The 19,861-nt window shown below is 46.9% G+C and overlaps 8 non-coding genes across 8 annotated transcripts; 4 read left to right on the top strand and 4 right to left on the bottom strand.

The window, feature by feature from the left end:
- The first annotated feature begins 5,054 nt into the window (after positions 1-5,054).
- trnaf-gaa (transfer RNA phenylalanine (anticodon GAA)) lies at positions 5,055-5,127 on the top strand. The gene has a single exon. It is a non-coding gene; the product is annotated as a tRNA-Phe (tRNA).
- An 892-nt stretch (positions 5,128-6,019) lies between these two features.
- trnaq-cug (transfer RNA glutamine (anticodon CUG)) lies at positions 6,020-6,091 on the top strand. The gene has a single exon. It is a non-coding gene; the product is annotated as a tRNA-Gln (tRNA).
- Positions 6,092-7,712: 1,621 nt separating this feature from the next.
- Positions 7,713-7,786, top strand: trnay-gua (transfer RNA tyrosine (anticodon GUA)). The gene has a single exon. It is a non-coding gene; the product is annotated as a tRNA-Tyr (tRNA).
- Positions 7,787-8,162: 376 nt separating this feature from the next.
- Positions 8,163-8,234, top strand: trnaq-cug (transfer RNA glutamine (anticodon CUG)). The gene has a single exon. It is a non-coding gene; the product is annotated as a tRNA-Gln (tRNA).
- Positions 8,235-14,852: 6,618 nt separating this feature from the next.
- Positions 14,853-14,924, bottom strand: trnae-cuc (transfer RNA glutamic acid (anticodon CUC)). Its single transcript has one exon. It is a non-coding gene; the product is annotated as a tRNA-Glu (tRNA).
- A 2,718-nt stretch (positions 14,925-17,642) lies between these two features.
- On the bottom strand, positions 17,643-17,724 carry trnas-uga (transfer RNA serine (anticodon UGA)). The gene has a single exon. It is a non-coding gene; the product is annotated as a tRNA-Ser (tRNA).
- A 982-nt stretch (positions 17,725-18,706) lies between these two features.
- On the bottom strand, positions 18,707-18,778 carry trnad-auc (transfer RNA aspartic acid (anticodon AUC)). The gene has a single exon. It is a non-coding gene; the product is annotated as a tRNA-Asp (tRNA).
- Positions 18,779-19,520: 742 nt separating this feature from the next.
- trnae-cuc (transfer RNA glutamic acid (anticodon CUC)) lies at positions 19,521-19,592 on the bottom strand. Its single transcript has one exon. It is a non-coding gene; the product is annotated as a tRNA-Glu (tRNA).
- Between the last annotated feature and the right edge of the window lie 269 nt (positions 19,593-19,861).

A 19,861-nucleotide genomic window follows, 5' to 3' on the forward strand; every position in this document is an offset into this window, starting at 1 on the left:
CACAGCCGTAATCTCAAGTCATGGTTCGGAGGTGCGGAGGTGAGCGTCGGATCACGGAGCCTCTGAATGGAGCCCCGCGCTCCGCGCTCCTCCGCGCTCTAAGCGCCGCTCAGACCGGGCATGAGAGGGTCTATTTTCGGCTTGATTTTACCAGACTCGCGGGCACTTCCAGAAGCTTGCTGTTTGCTCTGATTGCTCGGGGCAGAGCACAGTGTCACGCTGACCACGGGCTGTACGCGGAGGTGACCCGCTCCGTGATCTTAGCTTCGCCCAGACCCAGGGCCATCCACCCCGCACACGGCCAGACTTTGCCCGGCCAGGGAGCACCTTCTGCGGGTCGGAGGCTCCGGGTCGGAGCCCCTGGAGCCTGGAGCCCTCACCGGGCCCCGAACTCGGCTGCCGGAGGCAGTGCAGTGCCTCATGGATAAAAGTGCACCCAGCCGGTCTCGAACTCGCGTGAGCATGAATCAACCATGAAAATGGTACAAATCATGGTTCTATGTATACCAGACAAGGAGCTTGGTCGACGGGCACACATGACCCGCCATCGTAGGGCCCCATTCTGGTTTTATCCAGCTTCGAAGGCTCCTGCGCACTGCGGTTTTGTTTACATTTTGCGGCTGTGGTTTGCTCCGGCTAACCTCACGCCGGACACGTTGGAAGCGAGGCCGAGACAGAGGTCCCACCAGGCGCGGGGCGTCAGTCTGACTGGCTTCCCCCGCGCCTGGCCCCTTGTCTCCGGAGATGGGACCGTCACTCACCCCCGCACTGAAGGACGCGCGGCTTGAAGGATGATGGCTGTGCTTAGCCCCTGTGCCAGGTGCTCTGAGCCAGTCCCCTTCAGCCTCAACGCGTCCGGTGGGAACACAGTCCGGGCCCATTGTCACTCACCCCCGCGCAGCAGGAGGCGCGGCTTGAAGGATGATGGCTGCGCTTTGCCCCTGGGCCCAAGGGCTCTGCGCCAGTCCCCTTCAGCCTCAACGTGTCCGATGGCTCTGCGCGGGGCGGGGGGCAGGGCCGGCGCATACTTTTGGTCCGACTCCGGTCCCTTCCTCGTCTCTGAGTTTGTCAAATGCAGCGCCTGTCCAGGGCTCACTTTGCTATCAACTGTGGCTGGTCACCGCCATCGTAGGGCCCCGTTCTGGTTTCATCCAGCTTCGAAGGCTCCTGCGCACTGCGGGGTTGTAGGCATTTGTGGTCCTGATTTGCGCTGGCTCACCCTCACGCTGGACACAGCGCCAGATGATATATTTGGTCCGACTCCGGTCCCTTCCTCGTCTCTGAGTTTGTCAAATGCAGCGCCTGTCCAGGGCTCACTTTGCTATCAACTGTGGCTGGTCACCGCCATCGTAGGGCCCCGTTCTGGTTTCATCCAGCTTCGAAGGCTCCTGCGCACTGCGGGGTTGTAGGCATTTGTGGTCCTGATTTGCGCTGGCTCACCCTCACGCTGGACACAGCGCCAGATGATATATTTGGTCCGACTCCGGTCCCTTCCTCGTCTCTGAGTTTGTCAAATGCAGCGCCTGTCCAGGGCTCACTTTGCTATCAACTGTGGCTGGTCACCGCCATCGTAGGGCCCCGTTCTGGTTTCATCCAGCTTCGAAGGCTCCTGCGCACTGCGGGGTTGTAGGCATTTGTGGTCCAGAGCCCCGGCTCTAAATTAAACCTGTTACCCTAGTAGGCCGGCCTCCGGGTCCCCCCTCTCTTCTTCGGTTATGGAGTACATTGGGCGCGGGGGCAGCCAGTGGAGGGCAAGGGCCCTGCCTCCAAGTGTGGTGTAGGGGACAGGGGAGCCAGGGCCTTGGGGTCCTGGTGCTTTTTATCTTTTAAAGTGGCTCAGAGTACCAAGGGCACGGACTTCCAGGGGGCTGCACCAAGGGTGTGTAGCTCGTGTGGGGGTGCTTAAGTGTGGGTACCCGGGGACGAAAGGTGGGCCGGGGCCGGCGCGAGCCTCTGTGGTGAGTGCTGGGCCGTTCCCTTGGTACTCCAGTCAGAGTACCAAGGGCACGGACTTCCATGGTATAGTACCAAGGGCACGGACCTCCAGGGGGCTGAACCAAGGGTGTGTAGCCCGTGTGGGGGTGCTTAAGTGTGGGTCCCCGGGTTCGAAGGGAGGGCCTGGTCCCCGGTGGTCATCCCCGGAGTCCCAGAGCCTGCAACCCGGGGAAGAGTGGCCCGTCCCCAGACTGAGTTTGGGGGAATGCGGGGTGGCTCTGGAGGGGCTCCAGGGGTTCCAGGGGGTGCTCGGCGGAGGCCATGCCCAGCCAGAGTGGCCCTTCCCCGGGCAGAATCTGGGGAGAGTGGGGGGTGGCTCTGGAGGTGCTCCGGGGGCTCCAAGGGTTCCAGGGGGTGCTCAGTGGGGGCCATGCCCAGCCAGAGTGGCCCTTCCCCGGGGTGAGTCTGGAGGAGTGGGGGGTGGCTCTGGAGGGGCTCCAGGGGTTCCAGGGGGTGCTCGGCGGAGGCCATGCCCAGCCCGAGTGGCCCGTCCCCAGACTGAGTTTGGGGGAATGCGGGGTGGCTCTGGAGGGGCTCCAGGGGTTCCAGGGGGGTGCTCGGCGGAGGCCATGCCCAGCCCGAGTGGCCCGTCCCCAGACTGAGTTTGGGGGAATGCGGGGTGGCTCTGGAGGGGCTCCAGGGGTTCCAGGGGGTGCTCGGCGGAGGCCATGCCCAGCCAGAGTGGCCCTTCCCCTGGGTGAGTCTGGAGGAGTGGGGGGTGGCTCTGGAGGGGCTCCAGGGGTTCCAGGGGGTGCTCGGCGGAGGCCATGCCCAGCCAGAGTGGCCCTTCCCCGGGCAGAATCTGGGGAGAGTGGGGGGTGGCTCTGGAGGTGCTCCGGGGGCTCCAGGGGTTCCAGGGGGTGCTCAGTGGGGGCCATGCCCAGCCAGAGTGGCCCTTCCCCGGGGTGAGTCTGAAGGAGTGGGGGGTGGCTCTGGAGGGGCTCCAGGGTTTCCAGGGGGTGCTCGGCGGAGGCCATGCCCAGCCAGAGTGGCCCTTCCCCGGGCAGAGTCTGGGGAGAGTGGGGGGTGGCTCTGGAGGTGCTCCGGGGGCTCCAGGGGGTGCTCAGTGGAGGCCATGCCCAGCCAGAGTGGCCCTTCCCCGGGCAGAATCTGGGGAGAGTGGGGGGTGGCTCTGGAGGTGCTCCGGGGGCTCCAGGGGTTCCAGGGGGTGCTCAGTGGGGGCCATGCCCAGCCAGAGTGGCCCTTCCCCGGGGTGAGTCTGGAGGAGTGGGGGGTGGCTCTGGAGGGGCTCCAGGGGTTCCAGGGGGTGCTCGGCGGAGGCCATGCCCAGCCAGAGTGGCCCTTCCCCGGGCAGAGTCTGGGGAGAGTGGGGGGTGGCTCTGGAGGTGCTCCGGGGGCTCCAGGGGGTGCTCAGTGGAGGCCATGCCCAGCCAGAGTGGCCCTTCCCCGGGCAGAATCTGGGGAGAGTGGGGGGTGGCTCTGGAGGTGCTCCGGGGGCTCCAGGGGGTGCTCAGCGGAGGCCATGCCCAGCCAGAGTGGCCCTTCCCCGGGCAAAGTCTGGCCGTGTGCGGGGTGGGTGAACCCTGCTCCGCCTCACGCGAGTTCGAGACCGGCTGGGTGCACCTTTATCCATGAGGCACTGCACTGCCTCCGGCAGCCGAGTTCGGGGCCCAGTGAGGGCTCCAGGCTCCAGGGGCTCCGACCCGGAGCCTCCGACCCGCAGAAGGTGCTCCCTGACCGGGCAAAGTCTGGCCGTGTGCGGGGTGGGTGAACCCTGCTCCGCCTCACGCGAGTTCGAGACCGGCTGGGTGCACCTTTATCCATGAGGCACTGCACTGCCTCCGGCAGCCGAGTTCGGGGCCCAGTGAGGGCTCCAGGCTCCAGGGGCTCCGACCCGGAGCCTCCGACCCGCAGAAGGTGCTCCCTGGCCGGGCAAAGTCTGGCCGTGTGCGGGGTGGGTGAACCCTGCTCCGCCTCACGCGAGTTCGAGACCGGCTGGGTGCACCTTTATCCATGAGGCACTGCACTGCCTCCGGCAGCCGAGTTCGGGGCCCAGTGAGGGCTCCAGGCTCCAGGGGCTCCGACCCGGAGCCTCCGACCCGCAGAAGGTGCTCCCTGGCCGGGCAAAGTCTGGCCGTGTGCGGGGTGTGTGAACCCTGCTCCGCCTCACGCGAGTTCGAGACCGGCTGGGTGCACTTTTATCCAAGAATCAACTGGAGTGTGGAGCTTCTACGGGCCTCCAGGGGCACTGCCGACCCAGAGCTGTGCCCCGGCTTCAGTTCTCTGTATCTCAGGAAGTTTTTTATTTATACATTTATTTCATCCATAATCTCTGGCGCCTAAAGGGTTAACCTGGTTTTGTCTGACCAAGAGTGTGGAAATGTAGGAACAGCCCTGAGGAAGACCACAAAATCACATGCCTGAAGGGGAAAAATATGTTTTTTTCACCACACCATGTCAAAGTGCCCACTATTCACAAGGAAATGCTAACTGCTGGAGAACCCAGCAGGCAAACCACTATCAGGTGTTTTGGGGCTGTGCTGTTGCTCAAAAATAATGGACTGAAATTCACAGGGCACTGCAGACTGTTTTTGACTTTGCCATCCCACTCAAATTTAAAACTATGTACTTGGGCCTCAACACTCCTGCCATGGACACAATAAATGGATACCCTTGGAACATACTTTTGGCTGTAGAGAAAAAGGCCATCACAAAGAAATGCTCGACACCAACCACGCCAACGATCAAAGACTTGACTGACATAGTAACAGACATTAGACATTGGATGAATGGAAAACAGTGACATTCAGGCTTAATTTGGATAAGCACTAATTTTATTGACTTGGACCAAGTAGGCCCCTATTTTCATTTAAAGGTGATTTTGTTTTTATTTTATGTTATGTTATGTTATGTTATGTTATGTTATGTTTTATGTAACTATTAAGTTCTTTTAATTACAATTTTTGCTCCCTGGTCGTGTCCTGTATTGTTTTATGTTTAATCAAAAGAAAAGAAAAAAGGACACACAGAAATAGTTCATTTTCTCGCTACGTTATGCCACACGTTTCCCTCCCTTGCCTAATTTGTTCGATAAAGTAGCTGAAATAGCTCAGTTGGGAGAGCGTTAGACTGAATATCTAAAGGTCCCTGGTTCAATCCGGGGTTTCGGCAGGTGTACCTGAATGTTAGTCTTTGCTCAAAAATACAATGAATAGGAATGCTGGGTCTATTGGATATTTTGCGAGATCAGGACATAAATGGCCTGGAAAGGATCTATAAAACATAAACAGCAAGCTTTCGTTGGAACATTGTTAGCATGAACATGTTTGGTAACATGTTTGGTTTCGCTGAATGTTGTACCCAAGACCTTCTGCGTGTAGGGCAGATGTGATGACCACCACACAATGAAACCATGAAGCAGAAGTTTGCCTACTTCAATGCTGCTCTCTTTGATATAGCCCAATGATCAAATGTCATACTTATTTTCAAAACAGGATATCCTGTAGAAAGGTGTGGTTCAACGGTATAGCGGTTAGCGCTCTGAATCCAGAGTTTTTCTTCATTTCTTATTGCAATTAGAGGGACAAGTCTTTTATGGATATGCATCTCTGTGGCGCAATCGGCTAGCGCGTTCGGCTGTTAACCGAAAGGTTGGTGGTTGGAGCCCACCCAGGGACGACTGCGCACCTTGCCAGAGCAAGCAAGAAATACAATCACAGAAGTAACCACTGTATCTAATTATGTAAGGAAACCAGGAAATCATTATGGCGCTGCGGCTTCCTTGGTCAAAGGGCCTGTTTAGTAAACAGGAAATGCCTACTCTTTTGTCTATGAAAAATATTTACAAGGACAGAAAAGCCCACAAGAAGAGCCCTCAAACCCATACCTTTCCCCCTCAAGTTTACTGCTGCTACACTTTGCATTAAGAGAGGGAAAAGTATTGCTGCACATCAAGATTATTTGCACTGTTTGCACTCCTTGTTTCTCATTTTTTTGGCAAGGGATGATTGATGTAAAGACTTATAGATTTGGATGAAAGTTATCCTTCCAATGACCAGTCTGCGGTTCCATGGTGTAATGGTTAGCACTCTGGACTCTGAATCCAGCGATCCGAGTTCAAATCTCGGTGGAACCTTGAGTGCCCCGAGAGCAGCGTTACTCTTTTGAAAAAGTGCAGAAACAAGAAGAATCTTTGGGTAAAATCTGTGCTAACCCCCTGAAAGGAGCCAACCAAAGCATACAAACTAAACAAAGCTGTTAAAATCTGGAGCTGGTTTTCTTATGACCAAGCTTATGATTCAACGCCTGGATTACAAAAGGCGTAAACGTTTCGCCGCATTGCAAAAGAAACTCAAATGAAAAGCATTGATGTGTTGAAGGAATCCTTTGACTTGGAGAGACAGGACTTTTATAGGACTTATTATAAGCAAGAAATGAAACAAAGAAATGACCACTATAATCCTCTGACAGTAATCTTTGTTGAAACCAATCAATCAGAACTTGCGAGGGGAATCATTTCTAAATGATCTCAATGCATTGGTAATCTGGACAACGTTCTGCTAAGTATATTCTAAACCAATGGGAACGAGAAGTTAACCTGGTTTTGTCTGACCAAGAGTGTGGAAATGTAGGAACAGCCCTAAGGAAGACCACAAAATCACATGCCTGAAGGGGAAAAATATGTTTTTTTCACCACACCATGTCAAAGTGCCCATTATTCACAAGGAAATGCTAACTGCTGGAGAACCCAGCAGGCAAACCACTATCAGGTGTTTTGGGGCTGTGCTGTTGCTCAAAAATAATGGACTGAAATTCACAGGGCACTGCAGACTGTTTTTGACTTTGCCATCCCACTCAAATTTAAAACTATGTACTTGGGCCTCAACACTCCTGCCATGGACACAATAAATGGATACCCTTGGAACATACTTTTGGCTGTAGAGAAAAAGGCCATCACAAAGAAATGCTCGACACCAACCACGCCAACGATCAAAGACTTGACTGACATAGTAACAGACATTAGACATTGGATGAATGGAAAACAGTGACATCCAGGCTTAATTTGGATAAGCACTAATTTGATTGACTTGGACCAAGTAGGACCCTTATTTTCATTTAAATGTGATTTTGTTTTTATTTTATTTTATGTTATGTTATGTTTTATGTAACTATTAAGTTCTTTTAATTACGATTTTTGCTCCCTGGTCGTGTCCTGTATTGTTTTATGTTTAATCAAAAGAAAAGAAAAAAGGACACACAGAACTAGTTCATTTTCTCGCTACGTTATTCCTGGTTCAATCCCGGGTTTCGGCATGTGTACCTGAATGTTAGTCTTTGCTCAAAAATACAATGAATAGGAATGCTGGGTCTATTGGATATTTTGCGAGATCAGGACATAAATGGCCTGGAAAGGATCTATAAAACATAAACAGCAAGCTTTCGTTGGAACATTGTTAGCATGAACATGTTTGGTAACATGTTTGGTTTTGCTGAATGTTGTACCCAAGACCTTCTGCGTGTAGGGCAAATGTGATGACCACCACACAATGAAACCATGAAGCAGAAGTTTGCCTACTTCAATGCTGCTCTCTTTGATATAGCCCAATGATCAAATGTCATACTTATTTTCAAAACAGGACATCCTGTAGAAAGGTGTGGTTCAACGGTATAGCGGTTAGCGCTCTGAATCCAGAGTTTTTCTTCATTTCTTATTGCAATTAGAGGGACAAGTCTTTTATGGATATGCCTAGATTCTCGTCTCTGTGGCGCAATCGGCTAGCGCGTTCGGCTGTAAACCGAAAGGTTGGTGGTTGGAGCCCACCCAGGGACGACTGCGCACCTTGCCAGAGCAAGCAAGAAATACAATCCCAGAAGTAACCACTTTATCTAATTATGTAAGGAAACCAGGAAATCATTATGGCGCTGCGGCTTCCTTGGTCAAAGGGCCTGTTTAGTAAACAGGAAATGCCTACTCTGAAAAATATTTACAAGGACAGAAAAGCCCACAAGAAGAGCCCTCAAACCCATACCTTTCCCCCTCAAGTTTACTGCTGCTACACTTTGCATTAAGAGAGGGAAAAGTATTGCTGCACATCAAGATTATTTGCACTGTTTGCACTCCTTGTTTCTCATTTTTTTGGCAAGGGATGATTGATGTAAAGACTTATAGATTTGGATGAAAGTTATCCTTCCAATGACCAGTCTGCGGTTCCATGGTGTAATGGTTAGCACTCTGGACTCTGAATCCAGCGATCCGAGTTCAAATCTCGGTGGAACCTTGAGTGCCCCGAGAGCAGCGTTACTCTTTTGAAAAAGTGCAGAAACAAGAAGAATCTTTGGGTAAAATCTGTGCTTACCCCCTGAAAGGAGCCAACCAAAGCATACAAACTAAACAAAGCTGTTAAAATCTGGTGTTGGTTTTCTTATGACCAAGCTTATGATTCAACGCCTGGATTACAAAAGGCGTAAACGTTTCACCGCATTGCAAAAGAAACTCAAATGAAAAGCATTGATGTGTTGAAGGAATCCTTTGACTTGGAGAGACAGGACTTTTATAGGACTTATTATAAGCAAGAAATGAAACAAAGAAATGACCACTATAATCCTCTGACAGTAATCTTTGTTGAAACCAATCAATCAGAACTTGCGAGGGGAATCATTTCTAAATGATCTCAATGCATTGGTAATCTGGACAACGTTCTGCTAAGTATATTCTAAACCAATGGGAACGAGAAGTTAACCTGGTTTTGTCTGACCAAGAGTGTGGAAATGTAGGAACAGCCCTAAGGAAGACCACAAAATCACATGCCTGAAGGGGAAAAATATGTTTTTTTCACCACACCATGTCAAAGTGCCCATTATTCACAAGGAAATGCTAACTGCTGGAGAACCCAGCAGGCAAACCACTATCAGGTGTTTTGGGGCTGTGCTGTTGCTCAAAAATAATGGACTGAAATTCACAGGGCACTGCAGACTGTTTTTGACTTTGTGTCAAGAAATGAGACATACACCCGATGCTATTCCTTAACACATAGAGAACACAATTCAACTTAGAATATGAAACGACACAGAAAGATCAGACATTTGTATGGCATGCATGGGAGAAAACGCGGGGACTGATCACGCAAGCTGTTGTAAGCAGCTTACGTGATCCTCCTGCGTCTCACCCCCGCGTCTCACCCTGTTATTTCCCATGCTGGTTGGTTTTATTAGATATTCTGGAATAGGCGGGTCACATTTCTCATTGGTCAGCCTCACATCAAGGCACTTGGTATTTTTCCGTAGAGATCAAGCCTTGGGTAAACATTACCCAGACTCCTCTGGGTTATCACCCCCCCTCTGGTAAACATCCTTTGGCCATCTTTACGACCCCTTCACAAATCCAGTTTGTCACACACCCGTTCTTCTCTTAGACTAATGATGCAGATAATATATCACTATTATGCAGATAAAATACATCACAGAAATATAATCATATATTCACATTTTATCACATTTCCCTCCTGTTTATCAAAGCATTAGTCTACTGTCTCATATGCCAAACACATTACTCTTTTCAGTTTTCAACATGTCTTTCATATAGGTGTTAAAATGACACTTTTACACTCAAAAAGTCTATGCACATTTCTCAACATTGAACACACTTCTTTTCTCTCGGCCCACAACATTTCTACAGCATTACTGTCCTAAATTTTGAGTCAGATTGGTCAATCTCTGTAATTTGACAAACAGACAATTTATCTTGTCTATATTTTGTGCGGTGTGATGGGAAATATAGAAGTACAAGCGGAAAGCCCTTAAACCCGCTGCTCTCTGGTCAGTCACTTTGACTCGTCAGGGACCTCTCTGGACACCCCAATAGAATCAAATACGTAGTATCAGGTGCTACTGGGACCAGATTGTCCACTAACCTCTCGCCCTTGACCCTGCGGTATGGTTCTGGGTGATGCTGATCACAAAAGCGATACATAGGCACAACGTCCCACAAGTGTCCCCACATCACCATACGTCCTTGCTTGGTTTCTTAAGAGACCTCCTCCCGCTGCTCGCTTCGGTCACACCTATGACACATATGAACTGGTACATTTCCCATCTCAATTCATAATCTCATTAACATTACATGTAGTTATGTTGTAGCAGATAAAAAATACACTCTGTTCGTGCAAACAACAGTGGCTGTATAATATGCCATTGTGTTTCTTCAGCCTCTGTCATGTCAATTATACATTGTACATTATTACACATCATGCATTTCATAACCTTTCAAGTTGATCACTTATTTGCTTCCCTCTATTCCAGGTCTGTGTATGTTTCATTTCCCGGTATACACAGTTGTGTATGTTGATCGATTGTCCCGATTGTCCCGATTGTCCGGTGCATAATACAGGTGTTCAGCACCCATATTACCGTCATCACTTGATGATGATAACTCGTTGATTCTTTTTCACAGAGTATGGTACTCTGCGCACCGTAGCCTCTGGCTCTCGTTCATCGTAGCAGAGTATAGTACTTTGCCTACACGAATCTGTCTGTCGTCTCTGCATACAGAAACGAAGAATACAAACAAAGTCCTGCGTCTGCGATGTTAAGGATCTGCCGCTGTGTTGTCCAGACATTTCTCTCACTTTCCCATGAGAGCACCCATGTTCTCGTCCCTCCAATGGTCGGTGTGAGGACGACACGATGTGGCTCCGTCCACCTTGCTCGTCCACTTGGCTCGTTTCTGTAAACACCACATCTCCAACACGTTCTCTGCGGTGATAAAGTCTTTTCGACAATTCAGTGTATTTCAGTTTTCTTGTTTACAATTTTTTTTTTAGTAATTTTTGATTCGGAATATTTGTTTACACGTACAATAGCCCTCCTTTTTGAGATATGGCTTTGCCCATTTCTCAAACTTCTACATTTAACCAAAATTCAATAATCCAGATAGTTTACAACGTTCACTAATCCAGGATGTAATCAAGGAAGAGATGGAATTGCGTCTGTCACTCCACTCCGCAATGTCACCTCTTGACTTTTCACAGTTCAGTGGTCACATCCCTGGCTGAGCCCCCCTTCCACGGCGCTGGGCCCCCACCCTGTGTGTCTGTAATCCGACACTGCCTCTGCGATCTGTAACTTGTAAATCTGTTTTACCACCATTTGTTTCAAACTCTAAAGGTTTCAAACTCTAAATGTTTGGTTGTCCACGTGTGCGCGCGTATGTATGTATGTGTGTGTGTATGTGCAATACAACTACAAATACATCAAACAATAATAATTATCTCAATAATTCCCCCGTTGAGCTGGCCATAAGGGTCAGTTCACAACTTAGAATTCTTCACATAATTAATAATTTCACATCTCCTCTGTTTGTGTGGCCTGCATAAAGTCACACATCTAATGTAATATGTGCTAATCTTTTATATGTGCTTCAGGTGAGATTCAAACTCAATCTCTCACACCTGCTCATGTGGTGCTTTACAAACATTGTGTATTAGTTTGTTCTAGCAAGTCTATATGTGTATTAACAATCAAAATGATTCTAAACCTTCCCCTTATCCATAAGGCACGTCATTTTATCAGTCTAACCATCTCTTGCCTCCGTCCTGAGTCCTATAATGTTTAAGTCCTATTATCACTGGTTTTCATAACTTCTATAGCGTCTAAATTTAGATGATATTGTCTTATTTAAATCTATTCAATTCTTGATTGAATCTCAACAATCCTTCAGGTATTTACTTTAGAATGTCAAATTCTTTCTCTGTTAATTTTAACTTTTCCTATTACCCATCACGTCAACCCCCCCTGAGGTGGAGTTGCTGTTAATTGTCACTGTGATACGTAAAGATAACGACATCTGCTCCATCCTGAGTCCTCTCCAGATTCTTTGCCAGTCAATAGCCCCTTATCTCTGACTATCTTTATGACTTGGTGTCCTGTTGTCTTTAGTTAATGACCCATTCATGTCTTTCCAAGGAGGACATTGGCACGTCACTATTTAACTTATTCCCTCACTTACGTCTACATCGCAATACGAGGTTTCCTCATGATAATACAAATAAATAAGTTACTGATATAACTTTTCACTTTACTTACTGCCCATTCTACTGTCCAAAAACATCAGTAGTCATTAATTTACCCACATTATCACACCAGGCCTGTGCCTGCATTTGATTCTAAATTTAAAAACACTTCTGTCTTTTCGTCCTGTACTTTGATCTAGTCATGCATTAAGTCCAAAAAATATTTTTTGTCAAATCCAAAAATAAAACAAAACAAAACGTAGGTTTGTTCTGTGCACTCAAAAAAACACGATACCGTAAAAACACAACTTTTGTCATCTATGTCGGGGACAGGAAGTGTCCTGTCTGTGATCACATTCCCCAAAATATTGGCCATCTATAAAAATCTGAATTCATCTTCATCTCTTATCAAGTTTAATGAAATCTTTATAATTGATTGTTGTCAATCAAACAAAACCCTTAAATTTGTTCTACAGACTAAAATTTAAAACAGCTGAGTTTAGTTCCTAATTCATTCATTCAGAGCGTCCTCTGAGTGCTTTCTCCCCATTCTCCTGTCTTGTTGACCCCCCTTATCTCCCCCTCTCTGCCACGTCATCTGAGCACGCTGGAAGTCTCCCTCCAAAATCCTCTATAACTTTTCCTTTGTCTTTTTACAGTTTGGGGTGATAATTCTGGCATTATGTGGTCTCGGTCGTCTGAGAGAAATGCTACTTGCTTTACAGTCACGGTTAATGTCAAGCTTCTAGAGAAAATTCCTTATTAGATTCCTCCGGACATAAACGTGGTGTTTAAGATTCACCCGTGACTGCAAATTTTAGATCTCTCAGAATAACGCCTTGTGACCCTTGATTAATTGTGATTCTCACACTCGTTAGTTAATCACTTATTAATCCTCATTCACACATTCACACTTCTCTCTTACTTACTTCGCTCGTGCACAGCGCTTACATTCACACATATTTCCTCAGTAATATTAAACTGGGTATTTCCTCATACTGCCTTGCTTTATGTGAGAAACTTATCTCGTCCATAAGCCTACAATATTTTTCCAGTAAATATCAAACTAATGCATAAAAACGTTTTATGGCTAACTCTTTTTCACACACAAAATTTTGTCTGACCTTCTTTGTCGCCTGTGTTCTCCTGCTGCTTCGAAACGACGCGCTCTCCTGGCGGAGAATGAGGTGCGATGGGCGGCCACGGGAAAAGTGGACTTCTTTCAGCTGTGCACAGACTTCACCGATTCACCCGTCAATCTCCGCGAAGGGGCTGCTTGTCATCCGGCTCGATAGGACAAGAAAATGTCAAGAAATGAGACATACACCCGATGCTATTCCTTAACACATAGAGAACACAATTCAACTTAGAATATGAAACGACACAGAAAGATCAGACATTTGTATGGCATGCATGGGAGAAAACGCGGGGACTGATCACGCAAGCTGTTGTAAGCAGCTTACGTGATCCTCCTGTGTCTCACCCCCGCGTCTCACCCTGTTATTTCCCATGCTGGTTGGTTTTATTAGATATTCTGGAATAGGCGGGTCACATTTCTCATTGGTCAGCCTCACATCAAGGCACTTGGTATTTTTCCGTAGAGATCAAGCCTTGGGTAAACATTACCCAGACTCCTCTGGGTTATCACCCCCCCTCGGGTAAACATCCTTTGGCCATCTTTACGACCCCTTCACAAATCCAGTTTCTCACACACCCGTTCTTCTCTTAGACTAATGATGCAGATAATATATCACTATTATGCAGATAAAATACATCACAGAAATACAATCATATATTCACATTTTATCACACTTTGCCATCCCACTCAAATTTAAAACTATGTACTTGGGCCTCAACACTCCTGCCATGGACACAATAAATGGATACCCTTGGAACATACTTTTGGCTGTAGAGAAAAAGGCCATCACAAAGAAATGCTCGACACCAACCACGCCAACGATCAAAGACTTGACTGACATAGTAACAGACATTAGACATTGGATGAATGGAAAACAGTGACATTCAGGCTTAATTTGGATAAGCACTAATTTGATTGACTTGGACCAAGTAGGCCCCCTATTTTCATTTAAATGTGATTTTGTTTTTATGTTATGTCATGTTATGATATGTTTTATGTAACTATTAAGTTCTTTTAATTACGATTTTTGCTCCCTGGTCGTGTCCTGTATTGTTTTATGTTTAATCAAAAGAAAAGAAAAAAGGACACACAGAACTAGTTCATTTTCTCGCTACGTTATTCCTGGTTCAATCCCGGGTTTCGGCATGTGTACCTGAATGTTAGTCTTTGCTCAAAAATACAATGAATAGGAATGCTGGGTCGATTGGATATTTTGCGAGATCAGGACATAAATGGCCTGGAAAGGATCTATAAAACATAAACAGCAAGCTTTCGTTGGAACATTGTTCGCATGAACATGTTTGGTAACATGTTTGGTTTCGCTGAATGTTGTACCCAAGACCTTCTGCGTGTAGGGCAGATGTGATGACCACCACACAATGAAACCATGAAGCAGAAGTTTGCCTACTTCAATGCTGCTCTCTTTGATATAGCCCAATGATCAAATGTCATACTTATTTTCAAAACAGGACATCCTGTAGAAAGGTGTGGTTCAACGGTATAGCGGTTAGCGCTCTGAATCCAGAGTTTTTCTTCATTTCTTATTGCAATTAGAGGGACACCAACCAACCTGCTAGTCTATAGATGCATAGAAAAGCTGAAGGTTGATTACAAACTTCCGCATGCTGCGCCCAAATTGATGCCAAGTTTCTATGCCTCTCTTCACCTCCGTCTAGCTTGAATGTACTCGTAACCACGGTGAGTCTTGTACATAATGTGGCTACAAGTATTCCAGAAGGACAGACCAGATATTCCCATACCTGGAGTTGAACCCGGGCCACCTGAATGAGAGCCAGGAATCCTAACCGCTAGACCATATGGGAAGGATTTGAGAAGGTAAGAGCTAATTTAATGGTAAAAAAGATAAGATAAGATAAGATGAGATGAGATAAGATAATAAGATAAATACATAAATACCATTGCATGTGATCACAACAGTAATTGCACATGAATATGTGTCATGAAGGCACATAGATTGCACATGAATTTCACAGTAATTGCACATGAATTGCACATGGATTCCAACAGCAATTGCACATATGACGGAATTGCACATCAGTATTAGGTTAGGTCAGTATTGCGAGTGTTCAGGACTAACAGTGTTTGTTATAAAGTCTGACAGCAGCAGGAAGGAAAGACCTACGAAACCTTTCCCTCACACAGCGAGGGTGGATTAGTCTCTCACTGAAGCTGCTCTCCAGAGCGGACATAGTGTCCTGCAGGGGATGACACTCATGGTCCAGCATAGATGTGAATCTAGCCAGGACCCTCATGTCCCCCACCTCCTGCACCGAGTCCAGAGCACAGCCCAGGACGGAGCTGGACTTCTCGATGACTTTGTCCAGCCTCTTCCTCTCCCTCTCTGTGATGCTGCTGCTCCAGCAGGCCACACCGTACAGGAGGGCTGATGCCACCACAGAGTCGTAGAAGGTCTTCAGGAGTGGCCCTGTCACTCCAAAAGACCTGAGTCTCCTCAGGAGGTAGAGCCGACTCTGTCTCTTCCTGTACAGTGCGTCTGTGTTATGAGTCCAGTCCAGTTTGTGGTTCAGATCAACACCCAGGTACTTGTATGAGTCCATTCTCTCAATGTCCCGTCCCTGGATGTTCACTGGTAAGGGGGCAGTGGGGTGGCGTCTGCGGAAATCCACCACCATTTCCTTGGTCTTCCCCGCTTTGATGAGGTGGTTCCGCTGACACCAGTCCTCAAAGTCCTGCGCCAGTCCTCTGTACTCTGCGTCATCTTCGTCCGTGATGAGTCCGATGATGGCAGAGTCATCAGAGAACTTCTGCAGGACACAGCTGTCCGTGTCATGTCTGAAGTCTGCAGTGTAAAGGGTGAAGAGAAAGGGCGCGAGGACAGTGCCCTGGGGCGCCCCCACACTGCAGGTCCGAGTGTCAGACACACAATCCCGTGCTCTCACAAACTGTAAATCCTCTGGGACCGCATGAGGCTCGCTATTTCCGTCATTTTATTTTGAAGGGACCTCACGTTACCCATGACTACGGCGGGAACCGACTTCCTGTTTGTCCCTCTCTTCTCTCTGAGTTTACGTCCAGCCTGTCTGCTTCGTTGCGTTTTCCTTAGGATGTCCGCCGGGATAACGTGACGATCTCCGGGTAAGACGACTGTTCTCCGCAGTTTCATTAGTTCCTCCTTTGTGTAAACGCGGTACGGCGCCGGCCGGGGGGCGGGGCCGGAGCCGGGGGACTCAGAGCCAAGACACGACGAAAACACTCAATCCAGCCGAATAAAGTCAAAACAAGTTATTTTAAAGCGATTCCAGTGCGTGTCCCGATCGTTCATGAAGTTCCTCTTTCATATAAACGTGTATATAAGCGTGTACCGACAACACGCCGTACTTTGGCGGCGGCCGGAGGGCGCGGGGGGGCTAGCTCGGAGCTAGCTCACATCACAACAACACGACGAAAAACGCTCAAATCCAGCTGAAAAAAGTCAAAAACAGTTGAATTAAAAACGATTCCAGCGCGTGTCCCTATCGTACAGTAAAATAGAAAAAATGTACTAACTATATTTACAAAATATAGGAGATGAAGCACAATAAGTGTGAGAAAAAAGAGAGAGCGTTTACACCGGGCTGCTAGCTGTACCAGCGCCTTATGGCGTATAAAGAAGGCCTCATTGATGCTTGAGAGTTAAGGAACAGTTCTGTATGTAATAGATATAAGCCCATTCCACGTGCAACAAGTCTAGTGATTAGTATTTTCCTTGTGGCTCAGCCTATTAGACCATGGACCTGAAATCCACAATCCCGGATTTTGGAGGCTAGTATCCTGTGCATATTGCTTATGGGGTTATGTACCCATAATAGACTCAAATTGCTTCAAAATGTCTAATCATGGGTCTTTTTTGACCTACATCTTCTTTCACTACTCAGCTATCCTTTTCCCCAAAAAAGAAATAACAATGTAGGATGGATAAAAGAAATGTGCTGCTAGATTCAAAGCAAATGTGGAACTGGGAGCTTGCGCTGAAGATCGGCTTCCATCATCCAACACATTACTGACTAGCTTGGTTAATTTGGATTGACAATGGCAATAATGCAAGAAAAAACATTCTAGCAGAGGATGGTTTCGATCCATCGACCTCTGGGTTATGGGCCCAGCACGCTTCCGCTGCGCCACTCTGCTGAATGGTTATGATCATGGGACTCAAACCCACAATCCCTGGTTCAAGAGGCCAGTGCGTAATGCCCATGGGGCTGTATACGTCTAATAGACTCAAATCGCTTCAAAATATGAAATCTAATTTTAAAGGAATGTGGAACTGGGATCTTGCTACGAAAGACTGTGCTCTAACACTGAGCTACATAACCATCTCTTGTCTGTCATGATTATTGTCCAAGCGAGACCTGGAGTCAACACTTTTCACTTTGTGCCATCAACATATTGAATGGAGATGCAGGGGATTGAAACAAGGATTTCATAAATGCCCTCGTTCTGAAAGAAAGGCTCCGAAATTAAACATCAGCAAACATGCTGGTTTATAGAATAGAACCTCAAAATCTGTGCTGCTAAACACACGTTGCTGACAGGACTCGAACCTGCGCGGGGAAACCCCAATGGATTTCAAGTCCATCGTCTTAACCTCTCGGCCACAACAACAATATACATCAAAACTGTGTTTAAGAAAGTGGAAATTATCCACATTATTTTCTGAAACTAGCGCAATTACATTACCAGATTTAACTCTCCATGAATTCATGGAGACAGCATGTTTTACTAAACATTCTAAGCTCAGGTTTGGCGAGACATACCCATACTGGAAGTTGGGAATGTTGCCCAGGCTGCCTCGGCGAGAACTAGAAATTCTAACCCCTAGACCATATGAGAAATATAAAGATCAAGTGTAACAGATTGAATTGTAACATAAGCCTCATTGATGTTTGAGAGGTTAAAGAACAGTGCATAGTTGGGTCACCAGCTTTTAAGCAAGCATTTTTAATATCTAAATGTGCTTGGTTCTGCATGTCATGGAGAGAAGCACATAGCTCGGGATTTGTATCTTTCTTTTGGTTCAGCCAAATAGAGCCAGGTCTTGATTTTTAATACAGTTTTTTTTTAATGGGGTAGGAAGCACTATCAAGCAGCTCTGAGTTTGTGTTGTCCCGCCCCAGAAAATCTGGCTGAGTGCTCTAAGGAGCTAGATTTAAGTTCCAGTCCCTGTGAAGGGATGCTTTCAAGTACAACCGCTGCTACGTTGCATGGAACAGCTAAAGGTTGATTACTGCATATTGCACACTGCATCCTAAATGGATGGGATTTTTCAATGTCTCTCTTAACAACCCACAGCGTGTCTTATTCATACTGTGGATTCAAGTCTTCCAAAAGGCTGACCACAATGTTCCCATGCCAGGAGTTGAACCCAGGCCACCTGAATGGGCCACTTTGTCTCACCTTCCTGCAGGTAGTGTGGATGGATGAAATAATATTGTTTGAATTTTATAAGTGCTACAAGGTTCAAAGGTAATGCGGGACTGGGAGCTTGCACTGAATCACCACATGTGCTGATTTGAAATATTTAAGTGAAGGTCTCTAAAATTCACTGCAGTGTAATCTGGCCATTAGCAAAGACTACAGTGTCACCTGGAGATGCTGGGGATTGAACCCAAGACCTCGTACATGATAAGCATTCGCTCTACCACTGAGCTACACCCCCTTCCTAATCAATGCCTTAAAATGATAGAATGGACAAAAACAGAACAGATAGAATAGAATCAACAGAAACAGTGACCAGATAGGCAATTCAATTCTTCATTTTTTTTTGTTTATTCCAATTTGACTGGTTGTGACACAAAGGTTTGTCCCATTGTTACTTTACTTACATGTGCGTCACTTTTTGTGTGTTACAGTAACTTTTTTGGCCTGATCACCCAGTCCACAAGTGTTCCTGTACCTATATATTTACAAATCAAGCACTGTTAAGCAGGTGGCATCCTTTGCTGGTCAGGGGGAAGAGAAAGGTATGTTTCCAGCAGGGTTCTAAGAAATATGAAGCAATGCCAATGGATTTTTTGCCCATCAGCTTGACCACCTGGCCACCACAATACTGCATCTTTGGAAAATTACAGTGAAAGCTTTAGACCAATAAAAAAATCAAGATATGCTTGTCCAGTCAAGAATTGCTGGAAAACATGACTGATCCCAAATGAAGTAAAGTATGCGCTCTACCGCTGACCCACTTTGTCTAGAAATGCTCCAAAAAGAAACACCAACCAACCTGCTAGTCTATAGATGCATAGAAAAGCTGAAGGTTGATTAAAAAATTCCGCATGCTGCGCCCAAATTGATGCCAAGTTTCTATGCCTCTCTTCACCTCCGTCCAGCTTGAATGTACTCGTAACCACGGTGAGTCTTGTACATAATGTGGCTACAAGTATTCCAGAAGGACAGACCAGATATTCCCATACCTGGAGTTGAACCCGGGCCACCTGAATGAGAGCCAGGAATCCTAACCGCTAGACCATATGGGAAGGATTTGAGAAGGTAAGAGCTAATTTAATGGTAAAAAAGATAAGATAAGATAAGATAAGATGAGATGAGATGAGATGAGATGAGATGAGATGAGATAAGATAATAAGATAAATACATAAATACCATTGCATGTGATCACAACAGTAATTGCACATGAATATGTGTCATGAAGGCACATAGATTGCACATGAATTTCACAGTAATTGCACATGAATTGCACATGGATTCCAACAGCAATTGCACATATGACGGAATTGCACATCAGTAT

Source organism: Eucyclogobius newberryi, unplaced genomic scaffold (genome assembly GCF_026437365.1).
Source record: "Eucyclogobius newberryi isolate DKJ021-1_F unplaced genomic scaffold, fEucNew1.0.hap1 SCAF_46, whole genome shotgun sequence".
NCBI classification, from domain to species: Eukaryota; Metazoa; Chordata; class Actinopteri; order Gobiiformes; family Gobiidae; genus Eucyclogobius; species Eucyclogobius newberryi.